The 19,789-nt window shown below is 51.7% G+C and overlaps 1 protein-coding gene across 2 annotated transcripts in view; it reads right to left on the reverse strand.

The window, feature by feature from the left end:
- The window catches only part of GNAS (GNAS complex locus), a 53,950-nt gene that overhangs the window by 19,066 nt on the left and 15,095 nt on the right, over positions 1–19,789 (reverse strand). The window lies entirely within an intron of this gene.

The raw sequence follows: 19,789 nt of genomic DNA on the forward strand, positions 1-19,789 counted from the left end.
GCGGCGGCGGCGGGGCCGGGCGCGGGCGGCCTCACGCGGGCCGGGCGGGCCGGGGCAGCGCCGGGCGGGCGAGCCGGGCGCGGGCTCGGCTCCTCCGGGAGGAGCGCGCGGGGCGGACTGCGGGCCGCGAGGCGCGCGGGGAAGGGAGGTTGGCGGTCGGACCGAGGGGAGCGCGTAGCTCCCCGCCCCTCGAGCCGAGGCCGAGGGGGCTGATGGCCGCCGCCGGGCCGAGGCGGACCAGAGCAGGAGCTGCGGGAGCTGCTGCCGCCGCTGCCGCCGCCGCCGCTCTTATTGCCTCGGCCCGGGCCCGCCGCCGCCCCGACCCAAAGCTTTGCAGCGGGCGGGGGGAGGCGGGGGGAGGAGGAGGCGGCGGCGGCGAGGGGGGTGGAAGGAGGAGGAGGAGGAGGAGGAGGAGGGATGAGGAGCAGCCGCGGCAGCGGCCGCGGCGGCGGGGAGGGCGGGAGCTGGCGGAGGGAGGCGCCCCCCCGGGTGCCCGGGAAGGGGGGGTCCCTCCGCCCGCGCCCGGCCCGGGACGGGACGGGGAGCCGCCCCCTCGCCCCCCTGACTCGGGCCCCACTCGGGCCCGGCCGCGGGGGGAGAGGGGGCGGCCCCGAGCCAGTGACGACCCCTCGCACGACGCCAACGCTCCACCCCCCGGGCCGCGTAGCCCTGCGGCCCCCGAGGCCGAGCCCCCCCCCTCCTCCCGCGGGCGCCGCCGAGGGGCCGGGGTGGGCGGAAGGGGAGGGAGCGCGAGCCCGAGCCCGGACTTCGGAAAATTTTCGAAAAGAAGAGAGAGACACAGAGAGAGCCAGAGAGCAGGGAGAGTGTGGAAAAAGCGAGGCGAGCACGAACCAAAGGACAGAGCAACCGAAAAGGAAAATGTGTCCAAACACACACAAATACTCAATAAAAATCCACACTACACAGCGATGGTGGTGTCTGGTGGTGGTGGCGGTGGCGGGGGGCGGGGGGCGGGGGTCTGACTAGATGAGCCGCTCGTCGCGCCCCCGGCGCCGGGCGCCATGGCCCGAGCCGAAGGCACCGCTGGCCCCGGAGCGCCCGCGGCCTCTGCGCTTGGCGCGGCCGCCCAAGTAGGAGAAGAAGGCGCAGCCCAGGAACACTCGGAAGCAGCAGGTCGCCCCGAACACGAAGCCGCAGCCGCGGCCCTGCTCCGTGCGCTTCTGCAGCAGGAAGTTGAGCACCCACGAGGGGCTGCGGACCGAGAAGACCAGGAAGACCACGAGCGGCAGGTGGGCGCTCAGCGCGCCAGCCTTCAGCGGCCCGGGCCGCCACACGACGCCCCCCACGCGCGGCGCCGTGTAGTAGGCGTCGTCCTCATCGCCCGAGTCCGTGTCCCACGCGGCCCAGGCCCTACTCGTGCCCCCGCCGCCGGCGCCCTCGCCGCCCCCGCCGGCGCCCTCCGCGGCGCCCTCGTCGGCGGCGGCGGCGGCAGCGGCGGCGGCCTCCGGGCCTCGGGCCTCCTCCTCCCGGGCTTCGGGCGCCTTCTTCTTCTTCTTCTGCATCTTCTCCAACTTCTTCCTCTCCTTCTCCTTCTTCTTCTCCTCTTTTCTTCTCTGCTCCAGCAGCTTCTTCTCCATCTTCCTCCGCTCCTTTTCGGTCAGGAACTTCTCGGGGGGCGCCTCCCGCGCCGTCTTCGGGGTCTTCTCGGCGTCCCCGCTCTTCCGTGGCGCGAGCGGCTCTCTCGGCTCGGCCAGCGCTGCAGCCGCCGCCGCAGCTTCGGCAGCCACCTCGGCCGCAGCCGCCGCCGTCTTCTTCTCGCTCTCCGCCGCTCGGGCTTTGATCTTCATGGCCATCTTCAGCATGGTGGCTCGGCCACTTCGGGGTGCCCGGCTCTCGCCTGGCCCGGGCGCCCTGCTTGCCCCCGGCCTCGGCCTGGCCGGACCCCGTGCGCCCCGTGTCGGGGGGGGGGAGTCGGCTGCGATCCCCGCTGCGCTGCCCCGGGGCCGCGGAGCGCGGCTGCCCAGGCTTCGGGCTGCTGGGCTGGCTGCCTAAGAGTTAGCGCCAAAAAGGATGAGCAAACGAAAAAAGGGGTGAGAACAAACCAAAAAGCACCCAACAACAGCGAGAAACCAAAAAGCACCGAGAAATGTCAAACAACTCAAAAAAGAAAAGTGCAGAGGCGCGATGGCACGAGTTTGCTGTTACCCTCAGGCGCTCCTCGGTTTGGCTCTTGGGCACGCCAATGGAGAGGAGAAAAGAGAAAAGAGAGAATTGGGGGGTGCCCGGGAGGCACGGGGCAGGGCGGCAGCACCGGGGCGCCCCTGCCCTGTCCCGGCCCCGGTGGCTCTTGCCCGCGCCGGGCGACTCGCACTTCCGCGGGAGGCCACGGTGCACCCGGACTTACATGTGAGTGAGGTGCACTCACACGCAAGGCAGTGCCTGCCTGCCTGCCTGCGGGCCGCCCGCCGCCGCCGCCGCCCCGCGCCGGGACAGGGGTTCGCTCCAGCCGGCGCCGCAGCCCCGAGCCGGAGAGCCAGCGAGCGAGGGAGCGAGCGCCGCGCCGGGCCAGCCACCTGACGCAGCCCGCTCCGCGGTGCCGACGCGACTGAGTGTCCCCGCCGAAGACGGCGCTCCTAACCAGCCCGATGACGCCCCAGCCTCTTCAGAGGACGGACCCACAGCGGCGGCCCCTATAAACCGAAGGGGAAGCCGAAAAATCGGCCCGCCGAGGACGCACCCAAACGGGCCGCTGCGCACCCAGGGGGTGCGGGCCATGGTGCGGGTGGTGCGGGAGTGGGTAGGGGGCGCGGGGGGCGCAGCGGCGCCGGGCGCGGGGGCGCCCAAGGCGGTGGGCGCCGGACCCCGCCTCCTAGACCTGCCTCCCAATTTTCGGCGAGTGGTGTAGCCCTGGGCGGCGTGCAAAGTGTGCGACGGCGGCGCTTACCCCGGCCGCGCGCCTCCTTACCTCCAGCTTCCCGGTTAGCGCACGCGGGGACCGCCACCCACCCCTCCCTTCCCCGGCGGCGCGTGCTCGTGGAGGTAGGTGTCGGCAAGACTAATTAATCGCGACGCCTGGAAAGGGTTTCAGATCTTGTGGTGAGAGGCGCTACGTGAGCGCAAAGCGAGCATTGCGACAAGAAGCTGGAGGCAGGCAGCGCGCCGGCGACGCGAGAGCCAAGCCGCGGTGGCCGAGGCTGCGGAGTCGTGCGCGCGGCGTCTTTCCAGGCGGGAGAGGTGCCGGGCCCGGGCTGTCCTGGTTATCCGTGGCCCGGCCTGGGCACCGCGGGGGCCTCTGGAACAGAAGGAGAAGTAGTTTATTGAACACGAATTTGTTTGAGAGTTGTTTAATAACTCTATTATAAAAGTGTCCCCACACTAGGACGTGGTAGAGCGCACTGGGTTGAGAGTAGTGACGCTAAAGTTCTCAAACACCGCAGCGGCTCACTCTTCCTGGGACCCTGGATGAGCCACTTGCTGCCCCACGGGTGTCCGCTTGGGTGCAGTTCATTCATTCATTCATTCAATACATGTGGTCCATGCGGCCCACCTTGTGCCCAGGTGAGCCAGAGTAGTAGCCCAGGTGATCAGGCTAAGACATGGCGACTGCCTTTGGTGGGTGGCAGGCCTACCTGCCAGTAAACCCAGGTGGTCAAAGTAGTCATGAACTCTCTCCCACCTTTGACCTTATTTGACTTCTCAACAGTCGGGCAAACTTTCGATGCCTAGGGGAAAAGAGAGAAGGAAGCCTACCTATAAGTGGAAACACACCTAACATACCTAGGGGTATGAGGTGATTGATACTTTGACAGGCCTGGAGCAAACTGTCGTGTACAGTTCTAAGTCTTCTTTGAAAACAGATACTGGTAACCATTCAACAGAAGGACTGAAATCCCCTTTCCCAAAAGTAAGAAAAGGTGTGACAGATGGAGATGTCACATACTATTTTTCCTGGCCGCATCAGGTACACTTCTATCCCTGTTCTACAAGGCCTCTTTTCTATGGATCTGAAAGACAACAGAGGGCAATTCAAAGTCACTAAAGAACACTTGGAATGAAGAACAGGAAGCAGAAGCCGCTGGCCAGACCCTCATAACCTGCAGCGGCTACCTCACCCGGGGCCTCCGACCTCCACCGCTGGCCCGCTGCTGCACAAACTTAGCCAGGTCTTTATCACACTTCGGATTCTGGCCTCTCTTCCCCACAAAAATACACCTTCTTTTGAAAAGAGCTCAAAAGAACCACTGTTCCAGGGTTGACACTTTTTACCTAAACCAGAGCGGATAAAAATAGTGAGCTCATCGACCCAAAGGGGGCCCGTAAGCCACCTCGGCATCCAGGCCTTCGGAGCAACGATTCTGTGGCTCTTTGCAGAGATCATGACTCACCATCGTTCACCAGCTAGATTAGAAACTAGTTGAAGACAAGGCCCAAGTTTTATATCTTCCTATATGAAATAAAAACTTCTTGGTTGAATTTGATGCACTGATTGTCATTTTTAAAAACTGGCAAAGACTTATAAGGAGGAGGAACAGGCCAGAAATTTCTGTTATGCTCCATTTGTTCAAAAGCATCTTCCTTCCTGCTTCTAATGTGGCAAAACACAAATACACTGTATTTAAGGGGAACAAGGTAAATAGTAACCAATACAACCTTGACTTAGGCCAGTAACTACACATCACTACAGTGACTATAATGCCCCATCTCCTTATTTGGAAATCCTGAGGTGGGTTACCATCTCCCCCCTTTTGGATAAATATCACACCTAAACTTTGAAAGGGGTGACGCTGTCCCAGGTCACACACAGACACATACATATTCCAGGCAAGGCGCAACTGGGACTATTGTCCCGGAAATGTATCGAGCAAGGTCAGACTTCAGTCATTACAGCTTCTAACCTAGCAGGCCGTCCTCCAGAGGATTTTGTTTTGTTTTAGTGTAAGTTTCACCTATATGTCATTATGACCACTGATGGACAAACAAAGCATTTACTTTGTAAATAAATGACAGTAGGTGGAATCAAGGGTTTACAGGTAAGCAAATGACACGGAGCACTCTGGAACACAAGCTCGTTTGTGGTCTGTTCGGCTTTCTGTTTTCACCCGACACAAACTGAAAGACGAGATTTTACTTAATTGGTGTGGCGAGCCGACACCGTCTAGTTTTCGGTCTAGCATTTGACCTGCCCAGGCCTTAAAAGTTTTAATTTTTAAAAAAGGCTTTCACATTTGGAGGCCACCATGCGTGACCTTTTCATATGAATCAGTAATTTATTCTAATAGGTCGCTGCCGTTTTAAGTACCTGGCTTACGCTCTGAAAGGACAGAAATCCATTAGCATGATTCTTGGAACAGTCCAACTAGAGTTTTTTAATGGAAGGGGCCTCTTATTTGGCTCAGGGAGAGATGTAAGTCGTGGAAACTTCAGGCTCCAGAATAGGGCAAAGGGCCAGAATGTCCTGGGTATAAAATGTCTAGGGAGGGCACAGGTCCCTGGCTCAGGTGACCTGCTTCATGCCAAAGCCAGCAAGTTGGGATAACACACCCTTCACCTAAAATACTAGGTTCTCTAACGATACAGCTTGGTCAAACAGATAGTGTCACACGCTACCCAGAGGGATGGCCTAGCAACAGTTCTTTCCAACACGACATTTTACAACAATGAATTCACATGTCCGGGTTTGAATTGTGTGGTCTTGTAAGCTTCGTATTTATGGAGGGATGTGTTCCTTGGCTCTTTTGCACCTTCCTGTCTGAGTAAGAATGCCTTGTCTAATGCCTTCCAAGCTATAGCTTGCAATCTTGAAAATATTATTACACTTAATGATGTAATTCAGTTTTTGGACAAGGGTGTTCTTCTTGGCCTTTCAACCATTGGGGTCATGGAAAGAGCCCAGAGAAAATATAATAATATTTTAATAGCCTAGGAAACAATAAATAGGTTTCCACTGAAACAGAAACCTCAGCTATAAGATTTTAATAGTATTTAGTGCTTTCATGGTGTTTTCGGTCTTTAAAGCACATTCTGTATTTTATTTACGTAGAATGACTGAAATCATTGCAAATGAATGTGACCTGAAACATGTGCTATGTAGATGATGAGACCAAGAATTAAGACCCAGTATATCCCTGGTAAAGAGATCCTATTACTTGGGGCCATAAAGTTCTTAAAATCTAATGCAGTGATTACCCAGGGCATTTTTTTTTTCTTGTCATATTCCCTAGTTAGTAACTTCAATCACAAAGTACTTCTAAACTTGCATTCTAAACTAAACACAATGTTTAAGTTAGGAAAACTTCATTTCAGAAGATTTGAAGTCAAGGAATTAACTACATGCCATATGAAATTTCCCTATTTAATTGCCATCAACTAATTTCAAAACAATTTGTTTCAAATTCAAAGCATAGCTGATTCAAAAGGAATGTGGGACCACACTGGCCCATGTGTTTGGACCCAATTTCTTGAGCTAGTGCTTTGAGATGCCATTCAAGCATCGACTTGAAACAGTGGTGCACAATGTGAAGGCAACTGGGACCTGTTGCCCCTTTACTGATCTTTCTTGACCCTGATGAGTGGGCTCCATTTATGAGGGAAGTTTTCTGGTCTCTTAGAGGCCCAGTTTCCAGGGCCCTGAGTGCCTTCCCTTCCTTACCACATCCCCAAGAGCCCCAGAGTGGGTGGGAGTAGACTTTTAACAAAGCCACCATCTACCTTAAAAGGGGGAAACAATCAAAAAGAGACTATGTGCTTTACTCTGTTCCTTTTAAAACTTAAACCTAAATAATATGATACACACATTAGCCTTGATTTAAGATTCCAGATGGACAAACACTTTGGATTAGGGGCACAATGACATCAAACACAGACCCATGGACCCACTTACTGGAGATCATAACTGGGTTTGAGGAGAAAAAAAAAAAAGCTATACAAGTGTTACTGCCCTATAGCAGGAAAATTAATTTTCCTAAACTTAAAATATCTTTAACTCCCCTTGGGGGAGAATTTTTTCATGAGGGCTAAGGTAATGGCAAAACCCGTTGCTTAGAAGTTTTAAGTTGGCCTTGAGGATGGAAACTCATCCAGGATGGGGAGTGGTGGAGGGAGGGCCAGCTAACTTCTATTTTCATTTACAGGGTGCCTTATTTAAATGACATTTTGATCCGACTTCTTACTAAACAAGTATCAACAGGAAAAAAACCAAAAAGCAAGTTGGTGCAATCAATAGAGCGCTGAAGTCCTAATAAGACCTCCTCAGATCAAAGAGGCCCTTTAATTGCTCTGATTTTAAAGATTTTAGTTCTTTCCCCGTTGCATTCAATTCTTCAAATTCAGCCCCCTATAATTAAGAGTTTAGAGAGTTAAACACTCTGGATTAATCAGGTAATAAATTTCCTTTCCCTAAATGCTGCTTTGTGTACACACATATACAAATGCAACAGCTTCTAGATACAAGTTTTATGTCTTGGGTTTTACTCTATTTACCCACTAACCCAATGTGGGTGATCATTTTCAAATAGCCTTGCAGTTAGTTACTAGCCTCTGTCTCCCACCCCCCAGATTCCCGCCAGGCTGGGGTGTCATCTGCCTTCCCGGCTGGAGCCCCCTCCCTGGTCCCATTTCTATCTGCTGTTGGTAAACCCTGAATGAAGCAATTCATGTGACATAATTAGTCACATGCCTACTTCATCTAGACATGGATCTACCTTTTCATCTTTTTGTGTTTGCCCACACACGTTTAGACTGAAATAGAAAAATGTGTAATTACAGTGGGGCTCCACCTATTTCCCTGGGTTTTTGTTTTCAGGGGGAGCAAACCATCGGGGGCACAAACAGCATGGCCCCCAGATGGGGAGGGCAGCCTCCTCCTTTCCACTGAGGCTCCACAGAAGCCCGGGCTCTCCTCCTGGCTGCCCCCTACCCCGCCCTACAAACTCCATTCAGCCACCATTTGGTGAAACTCAGGGTTTGCTGGGAGCCCCGAGGCTGCACCCCCCCCACACTCCCCCTCCCCAAGGTTACGGGGTCAGCAGCGTGCACGACCCTGACCCGCCTGTCAGGAGCCCACTCAACAGCAGCAGAACCCCGCTGGTGCTGTGGCTTCCTGAGGTCTTTGCCGACCTCTGGAAGTTAGGAGGAGAAAATCATTCAGCCAAAGCATCAAGCATTTTGCCACCAGTCTGGGGATCAGATGAGAAGGAGATGTTTCCATGAGCTCCAGACCTCAGCCCTAGCCACAGCCGCGTCTCGGGGTCTCTGCACGCCGCCCAGGACTGGGAAAGCTGCCTCTGCCCCTTTCTTGAACATTCCTGCCTCTCGGTTGCCTTAGTCTCTACTACCTTCTCAGATTACGGCTCCTTTTGTGCTAATTACACTGAAAAAATGGAAAGAATGTCGCTGACTTTACAAAGAACACAAAGCAGGGTTGCCTTAAAGCCTAAATATAGCCAATTTCTTTCAGAAGGCAGACAACTCAGCTTTCAAACGATCCGCAATACATGGATTAATTGCAGATGGCCAATTCATTTATTAAGACCCAGGTGACAGAAGGGCCCAGCGACTGGGAGGACAAATTAAAAATCTGTGTTGCTTTTGGGGGCCATGTGTATAAAATGAGAAGATCTGATTAATGATGAGCTTCCCCCCTCCCCACCCCGTCCCAGCACTTAGTTGTAAATTATGACTTGCCAGGGATGAGGGCAGAGACCAAAGCCACAGCCCTTTACTATGCAGGTAAAGACAGACATGAAACGCAAGCCCAACTTCCCCCCCGGAGGGCTGTAGCTGCCGCAGAGCCGAGCAGAGCCGAGCATTCGGCTTCTGCGGCCCCTGCTCTCCACGAAGTAAGAAGCCGTCTCCCGGAGAGCCAAGCCCGGGAAGGACGAGCCACCCCTGCAAGCCAGGCAAACTATGGATGACCCACCTCTCCTTCTCTGAAATCTTCTAAGGGTTAATAGGTGAGCAGTAGCAGCTTGGAGTGATTTATTTTTCTAAGGAACATTAAATACTGAATTGCTCATGCTGAAATAATGCCACAGCTGTGACCCGTAGGGCTGAATTTTGGACACCGGCTCGAGTGACAGGTGTACTTGATGTATGCCCAGCTTGGCTGAAGTTGTGATGCCCCACTCAAATCCCGCCCGCCCCCCCACCCAGTTAATTGGTGGGGACTCTGGAGCCGGCCAGGAAAGCAAGCGCCTTTTGCCACAGACAGAGAAGACCATGTGTGCTCAGCCGTCAACAAAAACACCAGCCTCGGGGGAGAATGGAGGGAGGCATAGCTCCCTGAACATAAAATGAGAAAATCCAGAGAGACCCAGGAAGGTGGGGGAGAGACAAAGGTGGGAGCGGAGAGAACTGATCCGGGACCAAACCCTTCCAGGTTTTGAAGCAACAGGTCTGTCTGTCCTATAATCGCCTCTTGGAGGATTTCAGCAATTGAAGCGAGCCCGGGATTCTAGGAAATGTGTCACCAAAATTGGTATTATTAGAGGAAGTGGTACAAAGCTAGAAACGCAGAGTCTAATCTGTAACATACTAATTATAGCTATTTTTGTCCCAGGGTTACAGTGACCTAACACCAAGATATAAGATCTCGAGAAAACTAGCCCTCCGCATATGTAAGACATGAACACCTTGGGGGTGAGGGTCACGGGGGAATGGCTTCACTGGGTCCCTTGGTCCTCTCTGGGGTGAGAAATCAGCAGTCACCCATGAAGGCAGCTGATTTTCGTGGGAACTTGGAAGCAGTGAAAGAAGCCAAGTGAGGCTTTAGACCAAACCTTGGGAGTTCTGGGGGTGATGTCAGCACGCTGGGAAGAGGGCAACTCTGAAATGTCAGTCTGGCCCAGGCGAACTGGATGACTCCCACAGGGTGTCCTGGTCTACAGAGAGAAGGAAGTGTGTCTTGTCAAGGCAAGACGGATCCTAGACAAGGCGTTCCTTGGTCCGTCCCACTGACTGCAAAGGCCCCAGGTCCCTATCTTCTGGCAAGATCATGCCAGACAGCTGATGGATAGAGGACCAGCTCCAGATGCTGCCAAATCTCCCACTTTGGAGACTGGTTCCAGTAAGTTCCAGTAAGTGCTTCTCACTAAGATGATGGCTGAAGGTGTCGACCAACTTAAAGCCGTGTTAGATTTTTTTGCTTCTTATTCTTAAAAGGTAATTTCTGCCTTCTGAGTACCAGGATTTCTTTAGTAATTGGATCCCCAGAGCTGCTTCCAAAAGCATAGCTGTTGAAGAACCTTTCAAAGGAAGTTGATATAAAACTTAGTTGGGACCCAAAGACACCTAATCTGCAAGTTAAATGGATACTCCATTTACTCACCGCCATTAAAACCATCCCCAAGTCTAGAAAAACCTAACTGATCCCAAATTCCTACCATGTTGTTATTAACCCATGCCTCAGGGGGGCGCCCCAGAGCAGGGTAATTTAAAATCACTCTCAGCCTTAAAAGTGAGTTTCTTAGATGGTTTCCTCTTAATTAAGTCAGTAAGTACTCTAAATATATCATTTCAATGAGCTGCCACGAGTTGGCTGAATGCAAAATGTGAAAAAAACCGAACTGTTGACTAACTAGTGTGATCCCCAAGGACACTTAACGCTTGAATCTTCAATATAAAATACCTTGATATTTCATTTTCCTTGCACATCTTTAAATGTGTTAAATAAATGTGTTTTCCTCAACCTGGCATAGCTACTTATCTGCTAGATTTACTGAGGGTATAGAGAGCAGGGAGGGGAAGTCCAGAAAAAGGAGGAGGAGGACAGGACTAGAACTGAAGGAAAGAATTCTCCAACAAACACCTAGTTTCTAAAATGGACGCCAAAGGCAAGAGATTTGGGGAGAAAAATATACACGTCATTTCTAAAACGTGCAGAGCAAAGCAGCACGTCTTGCAAATGAAAAATTTTTAAAAAGCTACTCGCGGCACGCAGACCCCAGGGAAACAAACAAACAAAAAACCACTCTAATTTATCATAATGGAACCCTTGCTTAACCTTCCTCCCAATACCTGGTTAATTCTGTGAAATCACCCAGCTGTCACTCTCTTCCTTTTAGGAACGTGACACTGATTTGTCTGGCAAAGACCCATTATTAGAATTCTGAGGTCTGCCTAATGGGGCTACTAATAAATCTAAGTCATCAATTCTTGACCTTTCTCTCCTGAAATTCTCGGTATGGGGTAAACTGCTGAAAACACATTTTCAAGGTTCCGTAACTGTAACATAAAAATAAGGGATCAAGGCTGCCCTGCCTGCGCCCCGGAGGGAAAGTAAGACCGGTTTAGAGACAGCATCTGGGGGTAATATCAATGCTCTGCTTTGGTCTGAGCTGTTTGCAAATAGACATGAAGTGCACGAGACTGGAGTGCACGAGGGAGGTGTGCCAAGGGAGCCCAGACCCTTCTCCTGCCTCTCCTCCTCATCCCCTTCCTCCTCCACCTGCCTGGCTGCTGACCGCATGGAAAGAGCCGGAGAAAATGCAGCCCTGAGAGTCTAAATTGGCTATCCATATGAGAAAGAAAAAGAGAAAAGAGTGATGATCTAGTTCTAGTTTGGGTGACTTTGAGATAAAGGGGGGGTATCTGCTTTTTTTGAGAAACTGAATCATGGACATTTTTTCTTTTTCTATAAAAGCTACAATTTCTCATCCTTAGTTTTTACTGGTGGGACTGAGCTGGTTGTAACCTAAGACAAAACAAGGGCTGGTGGCTTCAGCTTCCTCTAAATTCTAAGATGGCTTCAGGCACCCGACAAATCTTGACCCTGATAATGATGTTGCCGAGAGCCAAGCTGTAAAGATGTCTCCTGGCATCGTTCTGCCTCCCGGCGCCTGCCTTCATCGGCTTCCTACTTCATCCCCACCGTCCCTCGGCAGACTTCCCATGGCCACTGCAGAGAGAGCGAGAGACTCCAATGTCTTGTTCATGCCCTCCCTTCCTCGTCCCTCAGAGCGCAGCCTGGCTCCTAGGTCTCTTCCCTCTGGTTCCAAAAAATAAGTTTATCTACGGCATTTGGGCTGTGTTGGGGTGATCTCAGGGTAGGTGGCTGGATGAGCTGTTCCTCTGAGATATTCGGGCAAACGGGCTGTCTGTAGACAAAACAACCAGATGCTTTTTCACGATTACATTTTTGACCAAATTGATTGGATGCTTTGGTGGGAAGAAGACAAAAAACTCAAGTCAAGAAGGTCACCAGAACAGGAAATTTGTGGGCAAGAAGAAGCGATAGGAACAGTGGAAAGCATTACATTTTTCTAGCAATGAAAATCCGCGTTTTCAGATTGTGCTAAATGACTCCAAATTTGCCAGAACAAAGCCATAGCAGAAAGAATGGATGTTTTTAAAGGTTATATTGTTCCTATTTATTTGGCGTTGTTGCTGCCACACAGTGGCCTGAGCCCTCCTTTTTAGCACTGTATAAAATGTAAATGGTCTGAATTAAGAAGCCATCTAATCTCAACCAATATTAATTCTGACATGAAGAATGAGACCAATTCTCCAGACAGGATTATGACCACCACCGCCTGACATTAACCGATCGCCTCACCGTGTTTCTCAAAGAACGGGATATTTTCCCTTCCCCGAAGTGCCTATTTCTTTCAAAGAGGGGATGAAATCCTCACTCTGTCCTTATTCTGGTATTGGAAAGGCATAATCTCCTAAAGTGGGCTAGCCTTGACCACCACCTCCTCGCCCCCCAGCCCCAACTCTGCCAGCTTCTGTATCTTATTTGTCTGGTTTGTTGTTGTTGTTGTTCCTCCAAACTATAAAATCACTATAAAATAAAATATCGAAGTACCCCGAGGGTTGTAAGTCAAGATGTTGTCCTCCAATGTTTCTCCCTGCAGACCGAACTGCCGGCTCCTAATATTATTTTCCAAGCGAAAAGGGAGGCGAATGGGTTTAGACATATTTTTCTAATGTCTTCCCCTCAACTGGTCCATTGAAATCAGCACGATCATGGTGTCCCCATCTCGGTCGCAGGCAGAATCGCCGCGTATCTGGATGGAGCAAGAATTTGCATCTCGGCTTGGCTCAGACGGGGAGACTGCAGTGGTTCCAGGGAACGAGGCATCTCAGCCCAGCCTGCAGTCCCGACCGCAAGCCCCCTCCTCTAAGATTCTACAGATGTGGCATTTTGCTTGTTAATCCTCTTGTTAAGTTCGAGAAATAAAGTGGTTTTACTCGTAAATGTCCATAATTCATCTACCACAAAGCCCTAAGTCCCCGCTGTTTCATTATCCGCTGCCCGTTAATAATCATCAGAATTAGAAGTGTCTCTAGCAGCACGCCAATTTAGCGAGGGGAATAAGGAGCCCTGGAAAATCACAAATTGTTTGGGGGAAGTTGCCGCAGAGAGTGCTTCCTTGGAGGGAAATAATGCCCATCGGTGTTTAATTCAAGGCCGCGGGGCGCTCGGCAGCGGCGGCGACATCACTTTTAACGAGACATTGTGTAATTCAGTTACACAAAAGCAGCCGAGATGAGCAGGTTCAAATCATGTCTCCTGCTCTGTGTAATTCCGTGCTGGAGGCTTGGAAACAGCCAGCACTGTACGGTGCGTGGCATGAAAGAGCCCTAAACGGAGCAGGGAGGTGAGAAGGAGCAGGGAATATGCACCCTCTTAAGTCTGGTGTGTTTCCCCTCTGCTCCCTGCATCCCTGCAGACCCCACAGCTAACCTGGATGCATTCTGCTCCTCTCTTGCTCACATTCCCATTCACAGCAGCTAAGGCTCTTTTCAGCTGAGAGCGCATCTAGTATTCACTTTTACCATTTCTCTCTGAACGCTGCCAGACCGCAATCCCAGGGCCCCTCTCAGGGGTTGTGGCAACCCACTCCGTGGGCTCCCCGTGGGCCCAATGCCTAATCAGGGCAGGGATTACAGACAAGCCCGGGAGGGTGGCAGGGGGACAAGGGGACTCTTCCCCCAATGCTTGCCCCGAGCTGAATGAGGTCTATCAACATCTGCCTTTCTAACTCTCTTCCCACTCTAAAACATGGCCTCTGCCCATCAGAGCATCAGTCCCTGGCTCTCCCTGCAGCTCCAAGGCCCCTGGATGTCCGTTTGGCTCAGGCACCTGACTTTGAGGAAAAAAACACCGTTTTCAACAACGGGCTGTGTGACCACTTGAAAGCCCTGTGCTGCCTTCGCAGCTGGTGGAGCAGAACGCGGCTGGCCTCCTCCTCGGGGTGCAAGTCCCAGCTCACCACCACAGAAGGGAAGGGAGAGGCCAACACCCAGCAGCTGGCTGACTTCTGTCCTGTGGGCCCTTCCTAGTCACACTGCACCCCTGGCGACAAACAGCAAGGCGCGCCCAACCGAGCTGGGGCCGGGACCCGGGGCTCCTGCGGCCCGGGCGGGCGGGGGGCTTCGCTCCCCCTCGCAGGGTCTCCGTCACGCGGGTGACAGGCGCTCTGCACTCCCGCTCTGCAGCTCACATCTCTTCCAGAGGTCCCTTCCCTTCCCCCGCCACAAGCCTCCTCTGTAAAAACCAAAAAACATCTTGTTCTTTCATCATAATTAAAGTGCTGTCAGGGAAAATGGCATGGCTGATTTTTGCTGCAGTTGAAATGACCCTCTCGTTCCTCTTCTCTCATTTGCTAAAGTGGTCCTTTCTCTGCCTGAAATCAGGCCCTTTGGGGATGGAAATTTTAGCTGGAAGCAGAGAGTTCTAAGCAGAATCCTAACCTTGGGAGGGTTGGGGGGGCGGAAATCGATGTTTCGAGCGGCCTCTCTCTGCGGCAAGGTGCCGGCGAAGCCATCTTAACGGGCAGCAGCGGGGCCGGCAGCTACCTCTGGGCTCCGCTCCACGCACGGCCCTAATTACCAGGCATTGTCAGGGTGCACAATTCAGCCGCATGGGGAGGCTGCTTCTCCCCCGTTGACTTAGCAGAGAGGCAGGAGGAAGCTGTTTGGAGGAAGTCAATAGGTTCTGGATCTGGGAAGATAAAATCCGAATGCCTTTCACGCTCCCGGGGAAGAGCGTGACTGTGTATTTAATATCTGCGGCGGCCTGCGTGTTTGCGTTTGAAATAAAGCTGTAACTTACACGCATAATTAAATGCCCTCCTCCTCCCAGCCGAGTGCTCCCGAGCCACTGGGTGACACCCCTGCTCGTCAGGGACACTGCAGCGGTTCGGGCTCTCGGCCCGGCCATGGCGTCTCCTCTCGTTTGGTGAAAACATCACTTTCATCCCCTTGACCGTTGCAGAACTTTCTGCAAAGAGCCTTGCAGGTGGGGTGCGTGTCAACGTTTGAGAAAACAAAGGACAGAAAAGAGGAAAAAACTGGGAAGGAAAGGAAGAAAGAAGAAAGAAAGAGCCCACGGCCCTGGTACCTCTGAGCTCTGCCGTTGGAAGCCCTGACGTGTGTTCAAATACATATTATGTGAGGAAATCATAATATTCATCCTAGCCTTCAACTACTTACATTTTAAGGAAACTCGTATGTCAGGAGCTTTCAAAATTAGCTTAATTTCCTTTTCCTAAAGATCACACATCTTGGAAAGGCCCCTTTTGAGTTACACTGGGGAGCTTAATTGGCAGGCTTCCGGGTTTCTATGAGGGTATGCTAATATCTAGCAAGTCAAAATGGCAATCCAGGCCTCCCTCAACTGAATCATTAGTTGTTAATGCACCTCTGAGTAACTGGAAGCTAAGGTGTGAAATCAACCCAAGTGTCACTAAGCACCAGTTTTTCCCGAGGCTGTAACGCAGGACAGTTGGGGGGGCTGTTTATGTAACATCCGGGCAACAAGACTGTTTTTTGCTGCTGGATTATTTGCCGGCCTGGCCTCCTACCTCCTTGCTCCTTCTCCCCACCACCCCCGACATGATTATTTTTTTTCTTTTTTAAAGAAAGCAAAGCAACCATATAGTACTCGAGCCTTTTATTTCCTGACTGTTCTGTGTGTCATAGCAGAGGATGCTGGAGGAAAACATGGGGCTTGTTATTATCGACCCGAGCCGCAATGAGTCAGGCACCTGAAGGCTTCAATCTGGACCCGACTCTGCCACTCGCATGCCCACCCCCAACCCCCCACTGCCGAGCGGAAGCCGGTATGGCACCTGGAGAGCTGGGGGACGGGGGAGGAAGCATCACAAGGGGAAAAAAGCCAATTCAATGAATTCACTGCACTGGGGGGAGGGTGTGTGTGCCAGGATGGGGAGAATGGGGGTGCAGCCTGGGACAAGGAGTGAGGAGTGAAGTCCACTGCCCAAGTGCCCCCTCCCCTATCCTTTCCCAATGCCTCCAGTGAGAATTCTACTTCTAAGGACTCCACCATTAAAAATGTGACTCCCTGCCTTTTTTTTTTTCTTTTGGCCTCACAGAGCTCTTTATTAAAATGCAAATTTCCCTTAAGGGTAGCCCTGTAAGCCTTTGCCAGCTAATGGGATTAACTGAACCGAACACAGCCACCTGCAGGGAGGTAAGGAGGCCCGGGGTCCAGTCTCCACTTCTCAAATTTGCCTGAGGCTCATCTCCGAGGGCCCAGAACACAAAACACAGGCATCCCTGTTTCGGATCTCTTTACAAGGGGACCCTGAAGCCAGGGCCTGAGGCCCAGCTGTGGGACCTGCTCACTGATTTTCTCACAGCCTTGTTGCCCTCATCTCTGCCCATCATTTCTCTTGGGGTGGACAACGCTTCGTTAGTGTCCTGGTCATGCGGTAGGCCGACTGCCCGTAAACTAATGCGTTTACAGAGCTGGCGACCTGTCATAAAGGATGCTTTCAAAGTAACTTGGGCGACTGATTTTTCTGAGTAGGCAAGTCCTGAAACGAGTTTTCAGTCACACTGATGGTTCCAGGTGCTTCTCGGGTGCAGAGTGTTCAATGTTACAAACGACGGGGGCCAAAACTTAACGCTGTGAATCTGAACTTCACTCTGGGAACAAAACCAGTCCCTGTCATCTGAGAGTTCCTGTCGTTCAGTCCTGCACGCAGAAGCATGTCCCTGGTCTTATAGCTAAAGCAAAGAATCTCTATCTGTAGACACACATTAAAAATCTGTTTTTTATATAAAGATCACGTAGGTGCTGAGCATTACAGGAGGCCTACGGGTAAGATGCTCTTCCGACAGTAACACACAGATAAAAGTATCTGTTAAAGGAAAGTTGGAAATTAATTCTGGAATTTAAGGTGTGTTTTCTTTCCACAGTGACTGGGAACTAATTATACTACTTGAATACAGAATCTCTCTGTTTGCATCAGAGAACAGGAAAAAGAGGCCCAAAGTTCAGGGGCTAAGACGGAGGCCTGCAGCTAAGACGGAGGCCTGGGGCCAAGATGGAGGCCTGGGGCCAAGATGGACGCCCGCAGCTAAAATAAAGGGCAGCCTAGAAGCTAAGATAAAAGCACTCCTCAGTCCATCAGGACCTCTGGCAGCAAACTACAAGCACTTTCCCACCCCACCCTCAGAACAGGAATCCCAAAGAAGATTCTAAGGTTGGGTAGAAGAATTTGGACCCATCCCCTAAGAGAGTTTTGAGTCCTAGAAGATCCCGGGAGGCACCACCTGGCTCCAGACAGAGCAGGAAAGACAGAGGGGCTGACTAAGGGCAGTTGTCTGCACCAGCCCTGGCCAGGCCTCCGCAGCCCCCTAGGAAAGCACACCTGTGCCCCACCCCCCCACCCCGGCTCGCCAGTCGCCCCTGGGTTACACTGCGGGAGAAAGGCCTCGTGGAGTCCCCGGGAGCAGGCCTTCGCACCCCGCTGCAGAGGGCTCCATCCCGGCTGGCTCACAAAGTTCCAGCCTCAGGCTGACACGGAAATCCACACTGTCGTACCTGCCCAACATGTAGATGCCATTGTTTGTTTTGACCGAAGCAGCTCTGGCGGGTTCTCTGCGGTTTAATGATCAGGGCACAATAATTTCATGTAAGCACTGATTTGGTTTCCCCACCAGCTTGAAGAAGTGTTGAAAGGTTTCTGAAGTCAGTCTTTTTTTGACCGTCTTTCCATCTGCTCTGGACTGTTCTCTCTCTCTGCCCTAGTTCATTCCCCAGCAGAGCCTTCCTGGGTTCCTTCTGATTGTAAGACCATCAAAGGTAGCCGCAAGTCTTACACCTTTGTCTTCCCCACGGGGAAGGGCACATATTAGGCATTCGGTATGTGTACAGTGAACAAGTCAATGAATGAATGAATGAAAATGCCCAAGTGAAGGCAGACTCACCGACCCGGCAAGGATTTCGTCCTTCTGAGAGGCTTGGCGGACACACCCACGGCTACCGCGAGCTAAGAGATGCTACTAGAAAGGCAAAAAGGAAACAAAGCTATTTGGACATTCAACTGAAACCCCCAATGAGGAAATAACTTATCAGTGAGGGAAAATGGGTATGAATGTACCAAGAACCCGGCAATATTCCACGCTCTTTGCCAAGTTGGACATAATTCTGCATATGAGGTAAACCTCAGATCTGCCAATAGTCAAGAATTTGAAAAATTAATTTGTGACAACTGTTTTCATTTGGAACCGTGATTTTCCTCGGCCAGGCGTGTCATTTTATGCTAAATTCCCATTAAACACTTCCCAGCAACCTTTCTCTTTCTCTGAAGAACAACCACGACCCCGTTCCCCGCCCCCACCCCAGCAACAATTCCTAAATGTCACAGAAGGCCCGTTTTATAACATCGTTGTGGCGAGTCCCTTTTCTTGGCCATTGGGATAACAATTGTTGTTTTCCCCCCCGCTGGCCCCTAATCGACCATTTGCTAAGTCTCAAAGCAATACAAATTTAGGTCAAATCAATTAGTAACACATTTCTAACTCTTGGCACTTGGGAAGAGCGTGAACTCTTCCTGGTGGAGAGAAGCTAAGCCTTGAGAGCAAACTGAGGCGCACTCTACCCAGCACACCCCCTTCTGCCTCCGTGCGCTGTGCTTTTTTAAACAAACAAACAAAAAAGGGCAAAAATTTGGGAGAACTGGGGTCCCACCGCAACAAATTAGGACAAGACTTGGATTTTTTTTTCTTTTCACTTGAGTTAATGAATAAAGTGCAGGACAGAAAGGCAGCTGACGAAATATTTTCCCCACGAACTCCAGGAAGCTGAAGGTCTGCTGTGTTGTTCCTTGTTACAGCCTGAGAGATTTGCATCTGGGTGTGATGGTCACTCTCGACCCCCCAGCACAGAGCAATCAATCTTGTGTCTCCTCCTGCAGAACCCTGCTCCCCCTTCTTCCTCCCCCCATTCTTCCGTACTGAATAGAATGTCTCCCCTCTCTAATGAACATACCCAGGAGAATAAAACTTGTTTTTCCAAAGGGGGGGGGGGAGAAGAAAGGAAGGAAGGGAGGAAGGAAGGAACAAAAAAGAAAACAATGCCTATACTGGGTCTGGCTGGAGCCAAATTCTCGAGGACACCAACCTGTAAACTTCTAAGGATTTCCTCAACATCTGAGATGTATATGTAATGTACAGGGTGTTTGCTTTTAACTTTAGGATTGGCTTTGTTTTGCTTTGAGTAATTATCGAATCAAAGAACTCATGAAGACTGGATTTTTTTAAGGACAAAAAGGTCCATTGTGTGCCAGATTTCTTAAAGCAAAACCAAACCACTGAGTGGGGCAAGGCATGTGAAAACGGCTTGGAAAGGGGCTTAATTCCTAATTTCAAAAAAAAGATTCCAGAAATCCAACAATCATTTTAGGATGGGGAGAGGAATCTGGGGAGGCAGAAAGGGCCCACTGTGTGAGAGAGAAGGCTGTGGTCGGAGCTCAGGCTTTCCCTGGCACACACCCCCAGCCCCCCCGTCCCTGTCCCACTCAGTGGGCTCCGGGCACCAACATCAGACCCTAGGCGCACAGAGGGATGGGGAGGA

This window comes from Phoca vitulina, unplaced genomic scaffold (genome assembly GCF_004348235.1).
Source record: "Phoca vitulina isolate PV1807 unplaced genomic scaffold, GSC_HSeal_1.0 scaffold50, whole genome shotgun sequence".
NCBI lineage: Eukaryota > Metazoa > Chordata > Mammalia > Carnivora > Phocidae > Phoca > Phoca vitulina.